Raw genomic sequence first — 17366 nt, 5'->3', positions numbered from 1 at the left:
CCAGCACAAACTTTCTGAGAAGAAAGTTGTAGATAACGAATTAAAAATTGATCATTTGGATAAGCAAATTAAAGAGGTCAGACAAATGCTTGTTAAGGAAAACGAGTGGTCAGTTGGATTTGTGCGTGGAGCCAACCCAACCTCTCATGGAACAACGTGTGTTGGTCCAAGCTCATGCAGTTTGGATATTTCCAAAATTTATAAAACATTTTTTGCATTCAAGTTTGACATGAAACGGTAAGTACATATAATTGTAGCCATTACTTCATTTGTTGTTATTGCTTGATTATTGAGTTGGTGTTAAATGTTGATGTAGTGTCATTGTGGATATACAAAACAACATGTTGACGAGGCTGGATTTGCAATCATTAAGGTCGCGGTCAAGAGTTGACATTATGGTAAAAATGTACATATTGTAGTAGTTGTTCTATTTACTTGTAATATTTACTTAGTTATGTTGAATGTGTTTGTAGGTTATGCTATTTGTAACCGGCTTCTTAAATATGAATCAAATTGTTCATTTTGGAGTGGTGAATCGCTTTTCATTCAATCCGTTTTTTGCGGTTAGTGTTGATTTAAATTGATTTTGATTTCTTTTAAGTTTTTGTTATTACTAATAATAGAGTTTGTTGTTGCAGACTCGTGTAATTAAGGAGATGATCAACAATGGGGGACAAAATTCATGGTCTAGTTTGGATTACATGTCATTTTATGAGAATGCTTTATTCCCATATCAGGGAATATCTTATTGTGATTATGTAAGTTAATATTATTGATGTTTTCTGTGAAATTTGTCGGTGTTTGTTAGAATGGTGATGTTGAGTGTGACTTTAAACTTTGCAACGTTTTGTAGGTGTTTGTCCCAACCGTGTTCAAGGAGCACTGGTGGTTGTACGCACTCAATTGTCGAACCAAGCAATTGCATGTATTGGACTCCATTGGTAATGGAATTGAAGATCGATTCAAGATTGATAAAGCAATGGTAAATACCTGGATGTTCTTGAATACTTATGAATATATTTGGTTTGGATTTCTTTATCATTGTTGTTAAATTGCATGTTGTAGGTTGATCGTCTACAACACCTTTTTGAAATTCTTGACGAATTTTCTGGAAAGAGTGGTGCTCAAATTTCATTGGTAAAAGAAAATGTTCCCCTACAACCGAATAGGTTAGTATTGACAGTAATATTCATATTTATTTTGATTTGATATTTTCTCTAATTTGGTTTGGAGTTAATATTTTGAATTGTTCTTTAGGGTTAAATTTATTTTGGTTGTATACAGTTATGACTGTGGTATTTTAGTTGTGAAATATATGGAGTTGTGGAATGGTTCACAGCACTTGGAAGGGAATACCTTTCCCAATTACACCACGGTAAGAGTTATTTTGATTACTTAACACGTTTTATTTATAGTTTGGTGATTGCAAACTGATTCCATGATATATTATTTAGAAGGAGCTCCTACTCTTTCGTCAAGAGATGCTATTTTCGTGGGTGTTGCATGAGTCTAACGTTCAACGAAAAGCCGTATTGACAGATTTGGAAGTAGATTGCCCTTGATTTTTATTGTACACTTTCAATTGTAACAAAAAAAGTGTTAGTTATTATGAGCTGATGATAGATACTTTTATTTCATGAATGGAAGTATTCTCAATTTCATTTAACTTATTTAGTTTAAGTATTGTTTTATATCATATTTTGGGCAGAAGGTTGTCATTGGAGCACAGTAATGTGAAGGTCTTTGTTAATAAATTAATTGGAACCCTTATAGTGTAAGTGGGGACCCGTGTGTTAATAAGTGGGGACCCAAGAATAACTTTGTGCATGGTCATTGTTTTCAAATATTTTTTTGGATTCTTGTAAATGGAAGTGAATGTTGTGTGTAAGTGAGACATAGTTGCAGTGTATGAATGTTAATTGGGTGGGTTTTACCTTGATGTGGTGGTCATTGGAACCCTTATACTGTAAGTGGGGACCCGTGTGTTAATAAGTGGGGACCCAAGAACAACTTTCTGCATGGTCATTGTTTTCAAATATTTTTTTGGATTCCTGTAAATGGAAGTGAATGTTGTGTGTAAGTGACACATAGTTGGACTGTATTAATGTTAATTGGGTGGGTTTTACCATGATGTGGTGGTCATTGGAACCCTTATACTGTAAGTGGGGACCTAAGAACAACTTTGTGCATGGTCATTATTTTCAAATATTTTTTTGGATTCCTGTAAATGGAAGTGAATGTTGTGTGTAAGTGACACATAGTTGGACTGTATTAATGTTAATTGGGTGGGTTTTACCATGATGTGGTGGTCATAGAAACCCTTATACTGGAAGTGGGGACCCATGTGTTAATAAGTGGGGACCCAAGAACAACTTTGTGCATGGTCATTATTTTCAAATATTTTTTTGGATTCCTGTAAATGGAAGTGAATGTTGTGTGTAAGTGACACATAGTTGGACTATATTAATGTTAATTGGGTGGGTTTTACCATGATGTGGTGGTCATAGAAACCCTTATACTGTAAGTGGGGACCCATGTGTTAATAAGTGGGGACCCAAGAACAACTTTCTACATGGTCATTGTTTTCAAATATTTTTTTGGATTCCTCTTTGGAGGTTCAGGCCATTCATTGGTCAAAGACTACCTCGGTTTTTTGGTGTTTTTATGTAAGTGGGGGACCCCTTTGATTTTAATTGGGGACCTATGTTGAAATTTTTGCACAGTCATTTGGTCCTCTAAGTGAGTTATTAGTTTTGGGTGTTTTGGCTGCAAAGAGGGTTCAGATGGGAGTCCAGGGACCTCTTTGGAGGTTCAGGCCATTCATTGGTCAAAGACTACCTCAAATTTTTGGTGTTTTTATGTAAGTGGAGATCCCTTTCATTTTAACTAGTGACCTATGTTGTACTTTTTGCACAGTCATTTAATCCTGCAAATGTAAGTGGGGACCCCTTTCATTTTAACTAGGGACCTATGTTGTACTTTTTGCACAGTCATTTAATCTTGCAACTGAGTGATTAGTTTTGGGTGTTTTGGCTGCAAAGAGGGTTCAGATGGGAGTCCAGGGACCTCTTTGGAGGTTCAGGCCCTTCATTGGTCAAAGACTACCTCAAATTTTTGGTCTTTTTATGTAAGTGGGGACCCCTTTCATTTTAACTGGGGACCTATGTTGTACTTTTTGCACACTCATTTAGTCCTCCACCTGAGTGATTAGTTTTGAGTTTTTTGGCTGCACACATGGTTCAGATGGGAGTCCAGGGACCTCATTGGAGGTTCAGGCCATTCATTGGTGAAACACTACCTCAAATTCTGGTGTTTTAATGTAAGTGGGGACCCCTTTGATTTTAATTGGGGACCTATGTTCAACTTTTTGCACACTCATTTCGTCCTCCAAGTGAGTGATTAGTTTTGGGTTTTTTAGATGCAAACATGCTTCACATGGGAGTCCAGGGACCTCATTAGAGGTTCAAACTATTCATTCGTGAAAGACTACCTCAAATTCTGGTGTTTTAATGTAAGTGGTGACCCCTTTGATTTTAACTGGGGACCTATGTTCAACTTCTTGCACTGTCATTTGGTCCTGCAAGTGACAAATTACTATTGGGGTTTTTTGATGCAAAGAGGGTTCACATGGGAGTCCAAGGACCTCATTGGAGGTTTAGCCCATTCATTGGTGAAAGACTATATAACTTTTGGGTTTTTTTGGATGCAAACAGGGTTGACAATATAATTGCCACCATTCAGTACAAAGTTGAATAATAAAAACAATAGTACATAATTAATCAATAACAATACTATTAATGAATAACAAAATTAATCCACTTACACATTCAGAGTTTCCACAATAATTACTCCTGAACAAAATTATTGGTGCAATACTACAAATTACAATGGTTTCAACAATGTCAATAAAGCATAAATTTACTAACTTAAAAACAGAAAGCACCTAAAAACATATCCATTAATGAAGCATCAATTTTTGGGTTTTTTTGGCTTCCTCCTTGAATATGTGGTCCAAGGTGTTTTCAAAACAGCACTCTTGAAACGTTTCCTTGGTTCACCGTTCATTTTAGGAAACATGTTCACTTCTTCATTTGGTTGGACTTCATCTACATGTAATTGTTTATCTTCATCTACATCTTCATGACTGTTGACTTCTTCATTTGGTTGGACTTCATCTACATGTAATTGTTTATCTTCATCTAAATCTTCATGACTGCTTTCTGCCTTTTTGAAGTATGTGCAATCCATTGCAAGAGGTTCAACTTCAACTACTTCTGACTGAGTATCACGACGAAGACAATTTCTCCTTGCAATTAACTCAACTATCCATACTTGTGATTAATACTTCCTGCTCCTCAGATTTCCGCATTAGTTCAAGAACTTTCACCCTCATTGCACGAACTTCATCCTTTGTTGGTTTCTTCTTCGTAATTCGACACCCAATTTGGTCAAAAGCTTCTTCAACAAATTTACTGCAAAGTTCTTCATTGGAAGCACATAACTCAAGAATAACCTATTTGTTGACATATATAATTCCAAAATTAATTATCTACATTCAAAACAACATTAATGTAATACAAAGTACAAAAAAAAAACATACCTTATTCTTACGCAAACCATGTCCAAGTTCATGGTCACCAACTCTAACATCCATCCAATGCATGATACGGGGATATTTATTCCCACACGTAGGTACTTGACGCTTATAAGAGAACAAATGTTCCATCGCCCATATCTGAACAATGAATACAAAAAAACCATTTATTAAAACGTCAACACAGATGCACAATTATTACAAACATTTACCAATAACAAAAATGTTTCATATTACCTGCAAGAGGTAAACGCAACCATCCACATGGATATACGACATATTTCCCCACGTAATCCATTTTGAAGCTGAACACAAACTATCAACCAAAATCTCATACACTAAACCCCCCCAATTGTACATATCAAGTTTGTCTAAATCATCAACAAGGTTAAACAACCCATCATGAACTAAACCCAATCTAGTAGGGAGAATAAACTCCGACAAACCTAACAAGATATACAACTTACAAAAGTTCTATGAGGAAATATCATTCCCAAGTTTCAAAATAACAGAATATATCATTTCCACAGTTACATGACCTTCTTCAAAAAAACTCCTTATGTGAGATATAATACTACTTTTCCTTAAATCAATTTTTCTACCAGCTACTCTAAGACCTACACCTAAACGCACATCTACCAAACTAAACAACACAAATTGATACTTGTACCGCCCTGATGGTCGGATGCGATGACGTGGCATCCTGTTGCAGTGTAGGCGTGTTGACAAGGCGCCAGGTTGACAGTTGAGAAGGAAGTCAGGAGGCACGTGTAGTCGCCCATAGTTAAGTTGGCGTGTTCCGATCTCTAGCTTACCAGAATAGGCGATCGCCAGGTTGAGGACGAAGTCGCCAGATACAGACTCAGGCGACCAGACAGTCGGAGATCGCCAGAACAAATACATCGCCGAAGTTAAAGGAGAAGCAGATTATGAAGGCGGCCGGCGAGACCACAGGGAAGGTGTATGAAGGCCCTACCTCGCCAGTTCCAGTAGAGATCGCACTCCTGAGTTAGCTATGCACTGGGCAGTACCATGCATAGGTAACTTAGCCAAAATGAGAGTAGAAGCAGCGCCAAGTCAGTGAGCCTCCAGATGATGGCACGTGTACGGTTAGATGCAGGCCACGTGTCCAAGCCTGTAACTGCCAGGAGAGAGAAAACCACCAGGTATATAAGAGTTCCTAACAGATTTTCTAAGGTACGCACGTTCAGTTCATACACTTTACGCTTGCGAGTGACAGAGCTGTTTGTGAGAGAGATTTGCACGGTTCCAGTTCTTAGTATTTGGTGATACCGTCACTGACTTGAGCGTCGAAGTGCGATCGGCCGCAGCGGCGCCGTATCGTTTCTTTGCAGGTTCTTGAGATAGATCCAGAGGAGGAACGGAAGTAAGAAGCGGCGCGCACGTCGATCCTTTGACGAGGCATTCTCCAGCGCTCCGGTCAACAGACAGGATCATCAGGCGCCCACCGTGGGGCCGTGTAAAACGTGCTCCCATCCACAGCGTGAGTTCGTGGAGGTTTCCGAGGTTTTCTGCGCAGTTGTGTGTTGGTGCAACCGTCGTTCTTGGTTTCTTTGAGTTTCGTTCGGTGAAGTTTGTGTTTTAAACCGTTCGTTTGGTTTTTCGATCGGTGGATTCGAGTTTTTTCGAGTGGTTGTTTGGTTCGAGGGGAAACGGTGGTTTTGGTGAAGCAGCGGTTTTCTTCGAAGGTTTGCGGTGTTCTTGAGGTTCTTACGCGGTTTCTTGAATCTTCTCCGTTCGGTCGCTGATTCGTTCGTGGTTGAAGTGTTATTTGCTGTATTTCTGTGGTTCGCTGAAGTTGATGAGAAAGATGAGGAGCAATCGTTCCAGTCCCGTGGCTCCCGTCGCAGCTGAAGGCGACGCCGCCATGACCATGGCGCAGATGGCAGAAATGATGCGCTCATTGCAGGCTACTGCAGAAGCCTCGCGCGTCGAGCAGGCCAGGATACATGAAGACCTGGTCGCCTCTCGCGCCAGAAACGAGGAGCTCAACAAGGTAGCTGAGGAGCTACGTCGAGCTCTTCAGGAGCAGCAGGTTCGTTCTTCCGCTGAGGAGGTGGCACCGTCAACGCCGCCTCGTGTTTTCCCAATGCCTTTCATTCAGGCGATTACCGACACGCCAATTCCCACGAGCGTGGTCCCGGTTAAAGCTGTTTTTACTGGCGTGGAAGATCTAGAGGCTCATCTGACCACGTTCCACACACAGATGATGCTGTCGGGGGGTCGGATGCTGTCTATTGTAAGATGTTCGTGAGCACGCTCCAGGGAACGGCGATGGAGTGGTTTGTGAGCCTGCCTAATGGCCACATAACTAATTTTCAGCAATTCTCGAAAATCTTCGTCGAGCAGTATATTGTGAACAAGGCACCGCCCAGGGTGTCCTATGATCTGTTTGATATAAGGGAGTACCAGGGGGAGTCCCTCAGAGACTACCTCAATCGCTTCGGAGCACAGATGGTCAGATCGCCGGCCAAGGATGAAGAAATGCTGGTTTATGCCTTCAAGAAGGGCGTGCAGCCAGGGCCATTCTGCGAAGCCTTGATCAGGGCTCATCCAGCGACGTTCGCTGAGGTCAGGCGACTTGCGGTGGCTCACATCGCCGACGAGAGTGAGGTCGCCGAGAAGAGAGGCAGTGTGGCTCCCGTCAGGCCACGCGCCCCGACCAGGATCCAGCCACAGAGGGTGCTGGAAACGGCAGCGGCGGCCAGAAAGGATCAAAGGACTCTCTATCCTTACGATAGGAGAAACAAGGGAAGAAGCCAAGCGCGCCAACCGCCAGCACGCCAACAACCAGCACGCCGGGAATACAACCGCCCGCCTAAGAACAAATTCGTTATGGGACTAGCGGACCTGATCGCTATCCCTAACATATCTGCTAGATTGAAGGCGCCCGAGAAGGTGGGCGACAAGGTGCTAGGGTCGAAGCCGGATGTCTGGTGCGAGTTCCACCAGTGCTTTGGCCACAACCTGGACTCGTGTTTGTCTTTAGGGTACCAGCTCGACGATCTGGTTAAGAGCGGGTTCCTAAACGACTATCTGCTGGACAGAAGGACCGGAGGAGCGTCGAGTTCCCAGCCGGCAGGGGGAGAAGCCCAGCAACACGAGATGCCTATCCATGGGGAGATCCACACCATTGCAGGGGGTTTCTCAGGTGGTGGATGCACCGCATCGCAGAGGAAAAAGTACGCGCGATCGGTGATGTCGGTGGACATGTTTGAAGATCACTCGCCCGAAGTGGACATTACGTTCACCAAGCAGGATCTTCGGGACGTTGTGCCTCATGACAACGATCCCATTGTTATTTCGTTGATCACGGCGGGGAGGAAGGTTCACCGAGTTCTGGTGGACCAAGGAAGTTCGGCAGACGTGATGTTCTGGCCGACTTTCACGCAGCTAGAGTTGCCCCTTGACCAGCTGAGGCCCTATGGAGGGTGCTTGTATGGGTTCGCCGGCGACCAGGTGGAAGTCAGGGGGTACATTGAGCTGAGAACCACGTTTACCGATGAGGCTGGGTCGAGGACGGAGAAAATCAAGTACCTCATCGTAAACGCCCCTTCAGCATATAACATCCTGCTGGGAAGGCCCACCCTTAACAGGATAGGCGCAATTCCATCGACTCGGCACATGAAGGTGAAGCTGCCGTCCATGGAAGGGGTGGTAATCACGATAAAGTCTGATCAGAAGGAAGCGAAAAAGTGCTATGAAAATAGCCTGAAAAATAAAAGATCAGTAAGCTATGTCACAACCACCCCACCTCCCGGTGTGAAGCCCAGACCGCCGATAATGGAGGAGGCCGCCGGAAGGGACGTAGAGATGGTAGATGCTGAGCTGGGGGAGAGGAATGCTGGCCCGGAGGAAGAAGAGGCGCGGAATCGACCGGAGGAAGCCAGGGAGCTGGGAATCACCAAGGCGGTGATCGCCAGAGAATCAAGGCCCAAGCCTGTCGAGCAGTGGCTCGAGAAGGAGATCGGGGGGAAAGTTTTCAAGCTCGGAAGATCTCTGGAGGTCGATCTCCAGGACCAGATCGCCAAGGTGATTGAACGGCATCTGGACGCGTTTGCCTGGTCTGCTTCGGACATGCCCGGGATCGATCCCGACTTCTTGTGCCATCATCTGGCGATGGACGACATGGTGAGACCGGTGCGGCAAAGAAGGAGGAAATTTAATGAAGAAAGGAGGCAGGCGATCAAGGATGAGACCCAGAAACTCCTCGCTGCAGGCCACATCAGGGAAGTCCAGTACCCTGAGTGGCTGGCAAATGTCGTGCTGGTAAAAAAGAGCAACGGGAAATGGCGCATGTGCGTCGATTTCACCGACCTGAATAAGGCTTGCCCAAAGGATTCGTATCCTTTACCAAGCATTGATGCCCTGGTTGATAGTGCTGCAGGGTGCAAGCTGCTGAGTTTCCTGGACGCCTTCTCGGGCTACAATCAGATCAAGATGCATCCCATGGATGAAGAAAAAACAGCCTTCATGACGGAGAGGTCGTGCTACTGCTATAAGGTGATGTCGTTCGGGCTGAAGAACGCGGGGGCCACATACCAGAGGCTGATGGATCGAGTACTTGCACCGATGCTGGGAAGGAACGTGCAAGCTTACGTCGATGACATGGTCGTGACCTCGCAGGAGAAAAGCAAGCACGTTGCAGACTTGGAAGAATTGTTCACGACGATCGCCAAGTTCAAGTTGAAGCTCAACCCGGAGAAATGCATTTTCGGCGTGGAGGCTGGAAAATTTTTGGGTTTCCTCTTGACTGAAAGAGGGATAGAGGCCAACCCGGACAAGTGCGCCGCCATCTTGGCGATGAGAAGCCCGACTACAGTGAAAGAAGTCCAGCAGCTGACGGGTCGGATGGCGGCCCTATCCCGCTTTGTGTCAGCAAGCGGAGAAAAGGGACATCCCTATTTCCAGTGTCTGCGGCGCAATAACAAGTTCGCTTGGACGAAAGAGTGCGAGGAAGCTTTCGTCAGGCTGAAGGAATATTTGGCGAGCCCGCCGGTTTTGTGCAAACCACTGGCGGGAATCCCTCTCAGGTTGTATTTCGCAGTGACTGAGAGGGCGGTGAGTGCTGTGCTCGCCCAGGACCAGGATCAGGCTCAGAAACCTATTTATTTCGTGAGTAAAGTGTTGCAGGGCCCAGAAACGAGATATCAGGCCCTAGAGAAGGCTGCATTGGCTGTGGTGTTTTCGGCGAGGAGGTTGCGCCACTATTTCCACAGTTTCACAATACTGGTGATGACTGACCTGCCCATCCAGAAGGTCTTGAAGAAACCTGACGTTGCAGGAAGAATGGTGAAGTGGGCAGTCGAGTTGTCAGAGTTTGACATTAAATATGAGCCTCGAGGCCCGATCAAGGGGCAAATCTTCGCAGATTTTGTAGTCGAGCTCTCTTCAGAGGCGACGCGGGTTGAAGGAGATGATTTCCGTTGGGTACTCTCGGTGGACGGATCGTCAAACCAGCAGGGTAGCGGTGCTGGGGTCATATTGGAAGGACCCAACGGCGTGCTGATCGAACAATCGTTGAGATTCGCCTTCAAAGCCAGCAACAACCAAGCAGAGTATGAGGCGCTGATCGCCGGGATTCTGCTGGCTAAAGAAATGGGAGCCAGAGTGCTGATGGCTAAGAGCGACTCGCTGCTAGTCACAGGGCAAGTAACAGGCGAGTTCCAGGCTAAAGATCCACAAATGGCGGCTTACTTGGCATATGTGCAGGAATTGAAAAGTTCCTTTGCCTCTTTTGAAGTGGTGCATGTGCCCCGGGAACAAAATGCCCGAGCTGACTTGCTTGCTAAGCTCGCCAGTTCGGGCAAGGGGGGTAGGCAGAGGACAGTGATTCAAGAAACTTTGAAGACGCCGAGGGCATTTGTAGCAGATCACCTGGTCCTTCAGATAAGCAGGTCGACGGAGAGAGCAGCGAGAAGCCATAAGTCTTTGACGCAAGAAACCCTGAGATCGCCAAGAATTAGAGCATGTCGAGGAGAGAAGGTGGACGTGATGCAGGTCTGCGCCACCCACGAGCCAGACACTTGGATAACACAGTACAAGCGGTGCTTGGCAGATGGTCTCCTCCCGCTGGATCCAGCAGAAGCTAGGAAGGTAAAGAAAAATTCCAGCAAGTATACATTGATTGACGGCGATCTGTACAGGTTCGGATTCACTCACCCACTCCTGGAATGTATACACGGCGAGAAGTGCACGAGGATTATGGCAGAGCTCCACGAAGGAATATGTGGAAGTCACGTCGGGGGTCGAGCTCTGGCCGCGAGGACTCTCCGTGCAGGCTACTATTGGCCATCCATGAGAGAAGATTGCAAGAAGTACGCCCAGTGCTGCAAACAATGCCAGCAGCACGCCGATTGGCACAAGGCGCCTCCCGAGGAGTTGAAGTCGATCTATAGCCCTTGGCCGTTTCATACTTGGGGAATCGACATCCTGGGACCTTTTCCACTGGCGATCAGGCAGATGAAGTACTTGGTGGTGGCGATTGAGTATTTCACCAAGTGGATTGAAGCAGAACCAGTGGCCCAGATCACCGCGCACAAGATCGAAGGCTTCGTATGGAAGAATATTGTGTGCCGGTTTGGAGTGCCTAAGCGCCTGGTATCAGATAATGGGACTCAGTTTGCGAGCCACCTGTTGAAGAAGCTTTGCGAAGGGGTCGGAATTCAGCAAGTGTTTGCATCCGTCGAGCACCCTCAAACTAATGGCCAGGTGGAATCAGCTAACCGGGTGTTGCTGAGAGGTTTGAAGAGGAGGCTCGAGAAAGCCAAGGGGAGTTGGGCTGAGGAGGTACCCCGAATAGTTTGGGCGTACCACACCACCGAGCAGTCAGGAACCCATGAGACCCCGTTCAGCCTGGTCTATGGGTGTGATGCCATGATTCCAGTCGAGATTCATGAGAGCTCGCCGAGATTCCAGAACTTTGTAGAGGAAGACTCGAATGAAGAGAGAAGACTGAACCTGGATCTGCTGGACGAAGTCAGGGAGGAGGCAAGGCTGAAGGCTGAGGCGGTGAAGAGAAGGGTCGAGCGAAGGTACAACTCAAAGGTGATGCCAAGGCAGTTTAGAGAAGGCAATCTGGTGATGAGAAAGGCCCACCAGTACGAGATGGAGAACAAGCTATCACCTAAGTGGACTGGACCGTTCAGAATAACCGAGGCACTCGGGAACGGAGCCTATCGCTTGGAGACGCTGGAAGGAGGGGCGATCCCTCGTACCTGGAACGCCACACACCTGAAGTTGTACTATAGCTAAGAGATTTGTAAGTAAAGACAAACACAAATATTACATTGCGATGCCTCTGTTAAAACAGTTTTAAGGGGGCACTCTTTTTTCCCTAAGGAGGGTTTTTAATGAGGCCACCCAATAAAAGAAGAGTTTTCGAAGTATAAGGTGTTTTCAGATCGCATGTGTGTTATTTCCAAAAAGTTTCGAAGAAAGACCTTGTCATTTGTACATGATTTCAGGCACGAAGAGATATGTCGCATGTTTTCTAAAGTTTTAAAGTCCTCATCGTTTTTCGGCGATTAGAGGCACCAGTTAAGTTTTAAAGTCCTCATCGTTTCTCGGCGATCGGAGGCACCAGATGGAAGACCTCAACGCCCTCGCGCGTTTTGAGGCAAGTTAAAGACCTCCTCGCCGTTGAGCGAGTGCAGGCGAGAAAGAGAAAAAGTCCTCCGTGTTTCTGGGAGCGAGAAGATGTAACTCCCGGGGCAACGTAGAGGCAAGTTAAAGACCTCCCCGCCGTTGTGCGGGCGCAGGCGAGAAAGGTCCTCAGTGCATCCAGGGGGGAGGAGATGTACGCCCTGGGCAAGTTGAGGCACCGGATAAAGTCCTTATCGCCGTTGTGCGAACTAAGGCCCATCAAAGACCTCCTCGCCGTCGAGCGAGTGCAGGCGTGAGAAAGAAAAGGTCCTCAGTGCATCCAGGGGGAAGGAGATGTACACCCTGGGCAAGTTGAGGCACCTGACAAAGTCCTTCTCGCCGTCGAGCGAGTTAAGGCCGTTTAAAGTCCTTCTCGCCGATGAGCGAGTTCAGGCGAGTAAAAGTCCTTCTCGCCGATGAGCGAGTTCAGGCGAGTTAAAAGACCTTCTCGCCTGTGCGCGAGTATAGGCAAGATAAAATCCTTCTCGTCTTGAACGAGTTCAGGTATGGCGGAGAGGGTGGAAGAAGCTTGAAAGGCGGCTAAGGCAGGTTCGAAGAGAACGCCTAGCCAGCCAGTCTTTAGCTCTGAGGTTCAGGAGAGGTAAAGGAAGGTTCCAAAGGGCATTTCTGCCTCAGATAAAGAGATGACTGCCAAAGCCTGAGGCTAAGGAAAGCTGGTGTTTCCAAGAGGTCTAGGTGATCGCGAAAGTTCAAACACGGCGAGAAGGTTGAAAGACTTGTTTGATAAAGCGGGTCAAGTGGGATGTTGTTCGAACCAATGATTGAACCACAGTTCATTGCTCGGAACTTTTCTTACGATCAGGTTAGTGCCTCAGGGGTACGAGTTGTTTAAAGCGATTATTGCTTAAGTTTGAATTGGCTCGAAGCAGTTACGCCAAAGGTCATGTTTGCAAAATCGCTAAGTTAAACGCAGCAAAGTTAGGCATACAAAGAAAGTAAAGCGCTCAAGAGAAGTCAGAAGACATATCCAAATTTCGCTATTGAAATAAGTAGCTGTTCAAAATACATGTGCAAGAAATTTTACAAGATAAATACAAATGAATTCATAAAGAGGCAGATGGGGTAGAGTTGGTTGAGCCTTCGGCGGGAACGACCTTCCCATCTACTACTTCGTTGTCTAACGACACCATGCTAAGGTCAAGATCAGGGAAGAGGCATGCAAACTGTTCTCGAGCGGCATCAAACCCAGCAACCAGAATCTGAGCAGAGCTTAGCTTAAGTTCTTCAATTTGCTTTTGAAATCCTTCAACCTGCTGCTTAAGCTCCTTGTTCTACTGCTCCAGCTCTTCGACCTGTTTTTGGAGTTGTTTGTTGGTCTCTTGAGCTTGAAGAAGGTCGTCAGCTACCTTCTTAGATTCTGTTTGAGCTTGAGCCAACTCGGTAGCCATCTTCACCTTTTCTTTGTTTGCCTCGGTGAGATCGGCCATGGCGTCGTCTCTTGCCTTCTCTACTTGCCCAAGTAGCTTCTCGCGGTCGATCGACCTTTGCTCCAGCCTCAGTACCTTGTCGGCATTGGCTTGAATTTGAGCCTCCAGGTTGCTCGCCTTGGTACGCAGAGGCACGATTCTGCTTTCAAGCTCGACTTTTTCTTGGGCAAGTTCGTGGACTTTGCGGCGAAGGTCGACAGCTTCCTTGCGCGCAAGCCTAAGCTCGGTGTTTAGGGCATCCTCCACTCGAGAATGTTCCATTTCCGCGAGCGTTAGGCTGAATGACACCTTCTCCACCTCGACCTTCATTGTGCTGTTCTCGGTCTTGAGGTTGTAGATGTCATCCTGTAGCCGCCTGGTGGAGCTCTCCACAGCTCTCGTTATGATTGATGGGATATCCTCTGCAATGGTTTTGAGCTTAGCAGTCAGAGGTTCCCACATCCTCGTCACTCGAGGGAAAGATTTGCAGCTTGGAGAGGCGCCAGGGGGGCTTGTTGAGGGTTCTCGTCGCCGCCTTCCTTAGCAATATTTTCGGTGTTTGCTTCTTGGCGCGGCGACGCAATCGGGGACTCGGTGATTAGGATTGGAGAGGTGTGAGCGGCCTCATCCCCGACTGGAACGACTCCTGCAGCTGAGTTGTTGGAAGGAGGGCCCCCTCCTGCTGATATATGCGGAGTGGAGGCGCTCGGGGGGTCCTCTAAGAAGTTTGGCTCTTGGGCCTCAGTTGCAGGTGGCGCAGTGGCCAAGGGAACCGCTTGGACTGGTGGTGAAGGAGCTCGTGGCGTTGGCGACGAGGGAGGAGGGGCAGGTGTTGATGGTGGTGTTGAAGCTGGAAGGGGGGGTGGGGCAGGTAGAGAGGGTGGTGCCACCCTTGTCCTCTTTGTAACGAGGCCATCCTCAGTGACCTCGTCGTCCTCTTCCTCATCCTCTTGGACAACTTGGGGGGCTTTCCGTTTTGGCCTCTTAAGGACCAGTTTCTTTCGTTGGGCGGGCGCCTTAGGCGGTGATCGCCCCTGGATGATGGCCTTCTCGACCGCCGAGTTGGGAACCGTCTGGGAGCCGGTCGCCAACCCGTGGTTGCGGGCGAGCGCCTTTAGATCGGCGAGCATATTCTTACCCAACATGGTGTCTGCGTGAAATGAAAGTGCATAAGTTAGCTTAAAGGAGAATAGAGTAAGTGCACAAGGCAATGAAACAACAAAAGCAGGCATATGCAGAAAAGATAAAACCAAAGTCTTGTGTGTGTCGCACAAGACGCCCCAGAAACAATATCAGAAGCAATGTGGAGACAAGGATGTAGCGTCCTAACCTATTTGGAATTCCAACTGGTCCTCGAAGAACTCGAAGGAAATCAGGGTGGGGGTCAAGAATGTTATGTGGGCATCTGCCACCCTCTTCCAGAAGAGACAAAGGTCTCTGTCCAAAGCTCCCATGCTATCAGGACTTCTGGGCCTCCTGAAGCAGCTCTTGGACTCTTTTTTCCCCTTGTCCACCCAGTACAAGGGGAAACCGTCGAGAAGGGAAGGGTCCTTGTCGTTTGCGCGGACCTGGATGAACTTCCCCTTCCAATCCTTATACGACTGCTGGAAGATGGTGAAGATGGATCTCCCAGCAATGGCGTTCAGACTGACCCAAAGGCGATCGCCTGGGTGTTTGGCCTCAAACAGAAATAAAAATACGTCCACTGACGCAGGCAACCCCAGGTGGGCGCACGTTACCTCAAAGGCTCGGACGAACGCCCAGCTGTTGGGGTGAAGCTGGGCCGGCAGCGATATTGAGCTCGGTTAAGAGTTCCCTCTCAAATCGAGTGAGAGGGAACCTGAGTTTAACTTTCTTGAAGAGGGTGGTGTAGACGAAGCAGAAGGGCCCGTCGGCGCTCACTTTATCATCTACGCACACTGGCAGAGTGGCTGGGCAAGGTAGCACCATCATTCTCTCATCGTGCTCCTTGTGGAATGATTGGTGGGCCTCGTCCCCATTGGTCAATCGCAGAACCGCTCCCGCGGTGTTCACCGACGACGTTTCCTTTAGGAGGGTTGAGTTGGCCCATGGGTATAACGTCTTGAAGTCTGGTAGTGGGGTGGGGGCTCCTCCAGCGTTTGGTGGAGTCGCCTGGGCCAGAGTGGTTTGAGAAGACGCGGGCCTCACAGCCTGCGAAGAGGGGGCACCACGAACTTGCGTAGAGTCGTGTGCTTGTGAATGGGGGTTTCGCGCTGACGGAGGGGGGTTCGGGGTGATCTTCGTGCGGGTCATGGTAGCAAACTGCAAACGAAGAAGAAAGGAAAAATAATCAGGAGGTTACAAAGGCTGACTCGATCAGGGAGGGAAGGAGAAAGACGAACGAATGTAAGTTCGTTGCGACGATCGGCAGAGCCCTAAGTTACGAGAAGGAGAAATGGAAAACAGCCCACAGCGTATGCACCAGACAGTTATAGGATGATGCAAATCGGTGAAAATGCAAGAAAACCCAGCAGATGAAGGAAAGTAGTTACCTTTCGATGATCGGGAGAATGTTAAGGGGAGTTGATGATCTGGAGCGTCGAGGAACGTTGAGAGCTTTCGCAGAAGAAAGGAGAGTGTATGCAAGTGTGAAGAAGTGATGGAACAGTAGGAGCGTAAGGGGTTTAGGGGTTTCGAACGGTTTTGGGAAGCGCTAACGGCAGATGAAGATGGCCGTTGATGAGAGCCACGTGTCGAATGATGCGCGAAGAGTTTGGTGGAGCGTCAGAGCAACAGAAAGTACTACCGCTTGGAATTCCGCGCCCATGCCACGTAGACCGGTGTTAACGAAGGTTTTTTCAGTCTTTTCGCTAGACAAGTCTTCGCTTAAGACTGGGGGGCTTGTGTACCGCCCTGATGGTCGGATGCGATGACGTGGCATCCTGTTGCAGTGTAGGCGTGTTGACAAGGCGCCAGGTTGACAGTTGAGAAGGAAGTCAGGAGGTAGTGTAGTCGCCCATAGTTAAGTTGGCGTGTTCCGATCTCTAGCTTACCAGAATAGGCGATCGCCAGGTTGAGGACGAAGTCGCCAGATACAGACTCAGGCGACCAGACAGTCGGAGATCGCCAGAACAAATACATCGCCGAAGTTAAAGGAGAAGCAGATTATGAAGGCGGCCGGCGAGACCACAGGGAAGGTGTATGAAGGCCCTACCTCGCCAGTTCCAGTAGAGATCGCACTCCTGAGTTAGCTATGCACTGGGCAGTACCATGCATAGGTAACTTAGCCAAAATGAGAGTAGAAGCAGCGCCAAGTCAGTGAGCCTCCAGATGATGGCACGTGTACGGTTGATGCAGGCCACGTGTCCAAGCCTGTAACTGCCAGGAGAGAGAAAACCACCAGGTATATAAGAGTTCCTAACAGATTTTCTAAGGTACGCACGTTCAGTTCATACACTTTACGCTTGCGAGTGACAGAGCTGTTTGTGAGAGAGATTTGCACGGTTCCAGTTCTTAGTATTTGGTGATACCTCACTGACTTGAGCGTCGGAGTGCGATCGGCCGCAGCGGCGCCGTATCGTTTCTTTGCAGGTTCTTGAGATAGATCCAGAGGAGGAACGGAAGTAAGAAGCGGCGCGCACGTCGATCCTTTGACGAGGCATTCTCCAGCGCTCCGGTCAACAGGCAGGATCACTTTCGGTCATCACATCGACAACTGC

At 47.5% G+C, this 17366-nt stretch overlaps 1 long non-coding RNA gene across 1 annotated transcript; it reads left to right on the top strand.

Moving 5' to 3' along the window:
• The first annotated feature begins 799 nt into the window (after window positions 1-799).
• LOC137828583 (uncharacterized) lies at window positions 800-1441 on the top strand. The gene is made up of 3 exons (XR_011083913.1): window positions 800-982; window positions 1066-1169; window positions 1285-1441. It is a non-coding gene; the product is annotated as an uncharacterized lncRNA (long non-coding RNA).
• The last annotated feature ends 15925 nt before the right edge of the window (window positions 1442-17366 follow it).

Source organism: Phaseolus vulgaris, chromosome 7 (genome assembly GCF_000499845.2).
Source record: "Phaseolus vulgaris cultivar G19833 chromosome 7, P. vulgaris v2.0, whole genome shotgun sequence".
Lineage (NCBI taxonomy): Eukaryota > Viridiplantae > Streptophyta > Magnoliopsida > Fabales > Fabaceae > Phaseolus > Phaseolus vulgaris.
This window is presented reverse-complemented; position numbering and strand designations above follow the sequence as displayed.